Source organism: Leptidea sinapis, chromosome 24, assembly GCF_905404315.1.
Source record: "Leptidea sinapis chromosome 24, ilLepSina1.1, whole genome shotgun sequence".
Classification (NCBI taxonomy): domain Eukaryota; kingdom Metazoa; phylum Arthropoda; class Insecta; order Lepidoptera; family Pieridae; genus Leptidea; species Leptidea sinapis.
Window position 1 is genome coordinate 9,724,849 of NC_066288.1, and position 8,248 is coordinate 9,733,096.

An 8,248-nucleotide genomic window follows, 5' to 3' on the forward strand; every position below is an offset into this window, starting at 1 on the left:
TATATTGTTCCTGTTAAAGCGCTCGAACTCTCTATCTAGATAGTAGACAGGTTAATAAGCAGAGGGCGGACTCGGACTCACTCGCATAATTAAAAAAATAAAATCTAAGAAAAGTGGCCTAAACTATTAGAATCTAAATCTAGCCGGAATTGCTTTTGTAAATTTATGTGTGAGTGGACTTTGCCGAAGAATTTCTTGAATTGGTCGCTCTTGACTCCAGAACCGTACTCTATGAAGCTGTGACGAATAGACATCAGTGTGAGTGTACTCTGAATGTGAAAATCTCTTTTTATACTTTATAAACATAGAGCTTAGACAACTCTCTGAAGCTTGAAATATCTGTTTTTCTAAGATTCTTGCAAAGAAAAGTTCAAAGTGATAAGATAAATAATTCTTTTTGTAAATAAGGTTTATACACATAGCTTTTTTCGAAATTGTCAATTATCGATATCAGATAATCTTTAAATAGTAAATAGAATGCCTTTTATATACCACTGTATAAAATACTTTTAAAGAATTGTAAATGGTTCGCCACCCGCCCCGCCTGCCTCTCACCCTCGCAGCCTCCTCGCGCGAGGGCCGGTCCTCGTAACCAAGTGCCGTTCCTCTCCTCACAGCGGTATACTCTCCAAGTTGAGAACTTCAATTAGCGTCACTTAATGTATGTTTTGGTTTTGTCTGATAGATGCTCGCTGTTGATGATATATTGATTTGTTCAGTTCTACATATTAAACATATCCAAACGATAGTGTCGTAATACGATAATATTTATAATTGTTATATTTTTTAGGTAAGTCAGGGTGGTACCTTCACCAACGAGCGCGCACATTCAACAACACACACACGTATCTCAGAGGCCGGTTGTGAGCCTGAGGCTGCTGCTCTGACAGACAGTAATGAATAATAAATAATCAGTGAGACCCGGAGGTCACAGCCGCTCCCTATTAAATTTGAAAATATATATTGTAACTAAATCAAAAGTTGTAACCGTGAGAAAGTCAAAAAAGAAAATTCGAACATTTTAAAAACTTTATCCAAGGTAAGGTAATTTTATGAGGCTCGTTGATGATACCGTAAAATTCTTCTTACGAGATTCTCCCTTTGTAATTATTGTGAAAGGCTCTCCGGAATGTGAACTGTTCAGTTAAACCTAAATTATATTGGATCAAATATTACTAAAAACTGGTTCGAAGTGTCTCCCTAACTGTTGATATAAATAAAATAAGCACTATTATGAATTCTATAACGTCCGTTCTATACATACAAACTTATGTAATCATAGACATATTGTCACGAGTGTCGGTCAGGGATTAGAAAGTACACACAGCTTAAAGGAACGAGCCTTTATTTGTGTTCACGTCCAAGAACTTTTACTCCGCCGCTGTTCCTCTTCAGATGGCGTTGTCTTCAGATCACACCGCACAGGACACTCGTTCTCTTCTATCTTCTCCTCACTGTACCACTTTCCACTGATATTTATTACGAACCAGCGCGTACGGGGCCATTGTAAAGGAGCACTTATATAGTAACCCGTGGACATTATCGTAGGTTATGAACTTAGTACCACTTATTTTATTGCTTCCTCTAATGTAATCATCCGGTGTGTAATCGTTTTGTGTTCCAAATAAAATAAAAATTACATTCCTTAGCTCCCTGATGTTTTGCGGAGCGGGCTGCACCGATCTTACTCTTCGTTTTAGAACATCTCAAATGTGCTCTATGGGATTGACGTTGGGACTTCGAGCTGGCCAATCCAAACGACGAATCCCGAAAAATCAGTGTCTCCAAGGACCGTTAATGCGGAATGTACATAAGGAATTAGAATTTCTGATATGTACCGGTGTTCATTCAGGGTGCCATCTATGCTAAGAAGCTATGACGACTAACTCCGTACGAATTTAAAAATTAAACCAAAGTATTAACTATAGTGTTTACAAGAAAAAAATTTTTTTTCTATTGCATTAAATATTTATAGCTGTGTTGTCCAATAGCTTATACATTAATAGAATGGTATTAAATTAATTTACAGCCAGTTATCAATTGAAGCGCGTACTTACCAGTGGGAGGCTCCTGGGAGGTAATGGGCTGAACATCCTGCTCGTCTCGCCCCTTATTATCATAAACATTCTACGGGGAAGTGCTTTTCATTGCTAACAACGAACATATGAAATTTATTTATTGCGTCGAATACAGTATAATATACATACACATATATATATATATATATATATATATTAAACATTACAGATCTTAAATTTATTGTAGTCTTTTCTATTCGGCAAATTTAAATTAGCATGCAAAACAAAATACTTTTTAATATTATTATTAATTACTTAAATTATAAATTACTTAACACTATAATTTTTTTTGTCCATTAACCATTTAGAGTAAGTTTTTCAATTCTAGCGGTAGATGATTGAATATTTTATACACATATTTAAACATATACACACACACAAATATATAATAGTACAAGTGTGCTTATCATAAGGATTGATTAGGAACACCAGTATCTCGCCATTTAAAATATGCCACACTCCATCAGATGAATTTTAAATAACACTGGCACAAATCTTGGAGTATATCTTCACAAACAATGTAAAATTATCAAATCATTGCATAAGAACCATATTTTAATATGTAACAATAAGCATAAGAAAATATTACTTAACACAAATTGATAACCTTTTTCTTTTTTGGAATCCTTTTCAAACAGTAACAGACTTACTGGGAATGGCCATAATTTCAATTGTAATAAAGCGACTGACAACTATGTCACCGGTGTGGACGTTAGCTCACCCGCGGGTCGGTGAAGGTACCACTGGCTCTAGTTTATATTATAGGTTGGGTGATGATGCCGTACTGACGTGTATTGAATTAATTAAATTAAACTGTTGATATTGTTTGAAATACTTTGTTTAAATTAACTAATATTGTACAGTGATGAACATTGAAGTTCATTGTTTTATATTTGTGTTGTCTGATGCCGCACGCGGCTGGTTTATACAAAGATCGGCGATATCTTGTTCTCAGCCTGGAACAAACCTTCGAACTGTTAAATTAATAAAATTCTAAATAAAAAGAAAAAATGTTTCATTTCGTAAATGGTGGAGCAGGCGTCGCACATGGTGGGGTCATATCAGGTCAGATCAGCTCCGAAACGTATCCCCCCTCTTGCAATGACGGGTGTGTGAAGGACCCCGTACTGAAGTATGACATAAATATTTGTGAATATTGTGTTATGAAATTCCAAGAACATATTACGCATAAAATAGAAAATTAAGACCTTGATAATGACTTGACCTGTAAAAAACGAAAATATTAATTTTTTAATGAATAATATCAATTTAACAAATAATTCTTTGTTAATAATGTTAAATAATTATGCGGACTTGGCAATGGACGAGTATCGCACAAGCCTATTGAAGAACGTCGTCTTAGACATCTGTCTAGATATATAACATATTGCAATCTTGCAATATATTATTTAGAAAAAAAAAATATGTTAAATCTGACTGAAAAAGATTCATTCCCTAGCATACATTGAAACGGCGAGATTGGTTTATTTTAGTTACTTTCACAGCATTATGTTATATAGTATATTATATTATTGGGCTGCTAATATTGATTAATTGCTAATTTTGTGTTGTCTGATGCCGCACGCGGCTGGTTTATATAAAGATCGGCGATATCTTGTTCTCAGCCTGGAACAAATCTTCTAACTGTTAAATTAATAAAATTCTAAATAACAAAAATAATGTTTCATTTCGTAAATGGTGAAGCAGGCTTCACACCTGGTGGGGTCACATCAGGTCAGATCATCTCCGAAACGTCTCCCCCCTCTTGCAGTGCCGGGTGAGTGAAGAGCCCCGTACTGAAGTATGACATAAATATTTTGAGCAAGTTGTTGTTGACGAAATAATCTATACTTACTACTATATAAATTTTGTAGCCTCTTACGTTTACGGTAGGTTACGACATGGGTAACTTAAAAAAAGCGCGTCCTTAAAGGCCGGCGTCAGGAGCGTTCCTGTGATTCCTCTGGCGTTGCAAGAGAATGTGGGCGGCCGTGATCAATTAACACCATGTGACCTGTACGCTCGTTTGTCCTATTTTTGGTTGTGTATACCAGCACCGACCGCGTCAACGTTCATGAATGTGTTATTTTCTATCTAGTGGATAGAGTGAGCAGTTAACTCGCTTTTGGGAGCTTGATTATGTATCAAGTTCATCAATGCTTCCGAAACAGAATATTCCTACGGCGTTATCTGATTTCTCTCAAGCATTAAATATGTGTCGAAACAACGCCATACCAGCATCAGATGTTAAACGACCTTTCGTGAAAAGGCTCTGTGGAATCAAACCTGAAGACAATTAGCTGTAACTGGCGCTGCAAGGGATTAACGTAAAGTAGCTCTAAAAATTTCAATGTCTCCTGTCACAAAAAATTGATATTGTGTACCTTAAGAGAATAGACATACTCTCTGTATATTATTAAGAGATGTGCCTGAGGTGCTACAGGCTGAAGCGTCAAATACTACACGAAGTTTTGTGTTAGTACTAGACTCACGTATCACACCGAGTTTTGAATGCTTTGATTTTCAATTTTCTGTCATGTGCTTAAGATTTATGTATTCTTTAATTATTTGGATATATTTATCTTTGAAAATAGAGTCACGTTCAAACTTGCATGAGAGGCTCTCAAACACTCAGGTGAGTCTTTCAATGGGATGGTGACGACGAATTGACCAAACTTGTTACAATAGGTGGTATCTTGAAAGCGCTTCTCACAAGCTTCTTCTTCTAAACAAAAAACAGCTCTGGTTTGATACAGAATCAAGCTCCCAAAAGCGATTTAACTGCTCACTCTACCCACTAGACAGAAAATAACACATTCATGAACGTTGACGCGGTCGGTGCTGGTATACACAACCAAAAATAGGACAAACGAGCGTACAGGTCACATGGTGGTAATTGATCACGGCCGTCCGCATTCTCTTGCAACGCCAGAGGAAATACAGGAGCGTTGCCGGCCTTTAAGAAAGATGTACGCGCTTTTTTTTAAGTTACCCATGAAGTATCGTACCGTAAACACCTGGAAGAAAGCTCCTTGAAAACAGCACTGTAGAGGACCGCCACACATCCAGATTGTGGGGATGATATCCTAATTTATGGCGTGTCGTGCGAAGGTGGAACCCGGCGGCAGGTAAAACAGCTCTTCGGAACAAGCCCCTTGATGAATGCGGTACACAATGAAGCCAAGTTATCCAGCCGTTCACAGAGCACTGGGTCCCCGACTATTTGAGCTGTTCTCCATTGCAAGCGGTCTAATGGATCGAGCTGATACTGGGGTGCGGCCGACGAGATGACTGCAAATGAGTCGGTTACAAACAAACATATACACAGGTGAAGCTTATAAAAAGCCACAGCAAAAATATCAATAACTGGCATGTTCAAAATATTTAGAGACATACAGATTATTTTAAGTATTCTAACAAAAATTATAGTAATTTCTACAAATTAGCTCTCTTACGTTAGGAGTCAATGACATTACGACGGAAGCAAGTTGACGTAGAATCAAATTAATTGAGTTGTTGATTATTTTGAGTAAGTGTATTAAATAGGAAAAAATGCAGGAGTGGTAAGTTAAAAAATGCAGAACTAGCTAGGTTGGTACGATTATGTCTAAATATGTTGTAGAAACAAACTGTGCGTTTAAAATGTTCAGTTTATAAAAGCTGATGTTTATAAAACTGAACATGGTGAGTCATTTATGTATAACATTTATCTTAAATACCTTCAGAATTTTTAGCATAGATTCCAGTAGTAACTGTATGACTCATAACTGTGCAGCCAATTTCACCTTCATTTTTGTTAATTTGATTGAAAATGACTCATAGTTAAAACAGGAGCCAAAAAATTTTGCACGTCATAAATGTGGCAAACATGAACTTTATAATATTGTGTAATTGTGTATGTAACATCAATGTAATATGTTTATTTATGCAAATAAAAACTTTGACTTTGACAAAGCAAGCGTTTTTAATATATTCTAACTCATAGAATTGTTTTATGTGACTAAATTTAGATAAACATGAAACAGTTAAATGTCATAAATGTATCCATTACTTGTAACAAATATTTCAAATATAATCCTCGACACATTTATCTTAAATGGCTGGTCCATGCATCATCTCGTGAATGGGTGCTCCTTGTGGTGCGAGGTAGTACTATAGTTAATAATTCATTGCACGTGTTGGATGATATTACTAATTATGACAGTTATCACGATCAACATGTTCAGGAGCATCCTAACACAAACAATAAATTCAAGCTCTGAAGGTTGATGCATCCCATATATCTAAACTAATAACAATAATATTATAATTGGGAAACATTTGTGTTTTTGTATGTATGTTTGTAATGTTTCCACACAAAAACTATTGGACCAATTACAAAAAATTATTTCACCCTTAGAAAGCTGTATCTTCTCTGAGTGACAAAGGCTATATAATAAATTTAAAAAATAGGGATCCCTAATAATAAATCAATAATATAACCCAAGGTGTGAAAAATAAAGTCATAAAAAATCTGTCATCGCGTGCGTTGCGGAAACTATTGATGATAGAACAAAAAAAATGTTCTACAGTATTATTTAACGTATCAGTATCTACAAAAAAGTCCGCGATACGATATTATGACATACTAAGTACTGTAGTTATTAACAACTTTTGACATTTTAAAAGTTCATATAGATACCGACAATATCATAGTAAAAAAAATAATAAATCTAAATAATAATTAAAGACCATTTCCTGACCTGTAAGAAAAATTTTAAAATTATGGAAATCGGACATTTCATTTAAAAAATATAACAAATTTAAAAATGTCAATCTAAAGACAATAATAAAATAATGACTTAGTGAAATAAACCTTTTATGTTAACAAAAATAAAATTTTATATTATATATAACAATTTTACACCCCCGCGCACACCTGTGCGCAGTTTAAGGAAGGATATAGGCATTAGGGTTAGGTGAGAAAGACATAGGATGCATTGTGCGAACTCATCGCGCCTAGGTAATAAAATGGCTTAAACATCCCCCCCGGCTTGAGTGGACGGAAGTCCTTTAAAAGGAACTGTAGCGAAGTCACTTAGACCATAATAAATAATTATAAAATATTTACCAAGAGTTTTTTATTACAATACCCACATTATATTGATATAGATAGGAATTTAAAATTAAATAGTATTTAAATTTAGTGTTAAATAACTTCCGAATAAAAGTGGACTGTATAATTATTTTGTGTTGGTAAAGGGTTTTACAACACGGTCGGCAATAATGACCACTTTTCGTACGAGCATCCACTACCTGAACAACATAATCTTTTCCTGGATAAGTCCGTTCTATCACCCCTATAGGCCAGTTTAAAGGCACACAATTTTTTGACTCAAGGAGAACAACAGTTCCTTTCTGTATCGAATTAGTAGGTTTTGTCCATTTATTACGCATTTAAAGCGTGTTAAGGTATTCAACCTTCCAGCGTCTTCAAAAAGATTGGATGAGGACCATTAACATGTTTTCTACGCAGAAAATTCACATTTTCAATAGCCAAATCCTCCGCGGGGAAGTGAATTAAGAGGGGTCATTAAGAGAAAGTGTGCAGGAGTTAGTGCCAAAGGTTCCGCGGAATCACTACTACGTACGGATAGCGGACGCGAATTTAAGTGCGTCGATCTGCGTAAGAACAGTTTGCATTTCCTCATACGTAAGAAGTTGATTTCTAACAATCCTTGATAAATAATTCTTCACGCTTCGAGTTTTACCCTTCCACATTCCTCTGAAATAGGGAGCCGCAGCGGGATTAAAACGAAATTCAATACTCATGTCACATAATTCATTCGCGAATTTGTCACGATATCCTTAAGAAACGAGCAATTGATAAACATTGTCAAGATACGTTTTAGCGCCGATAAAATTTGTTCCACGATCTGAATAGACAGTGCTAACAGGCCCGCGTCTAGCTACAAAACGCTTAAACGCGTTTATGAAAGCTTCGGTACTCAAATCCGTAGACAGTTCCAGATGGACCACTTTCGTGACGAGACAATGAAACAGACATATGTATGTGTACATGCTGCGCACAACTCGACCACGATGCGGAGTAAGTATCGGCCCAGTGTAGTCGACGCTAGTATGAGAAAATGCCTTAGCTTCTGTTACTCTACACGCGGGAAGATCGGCCA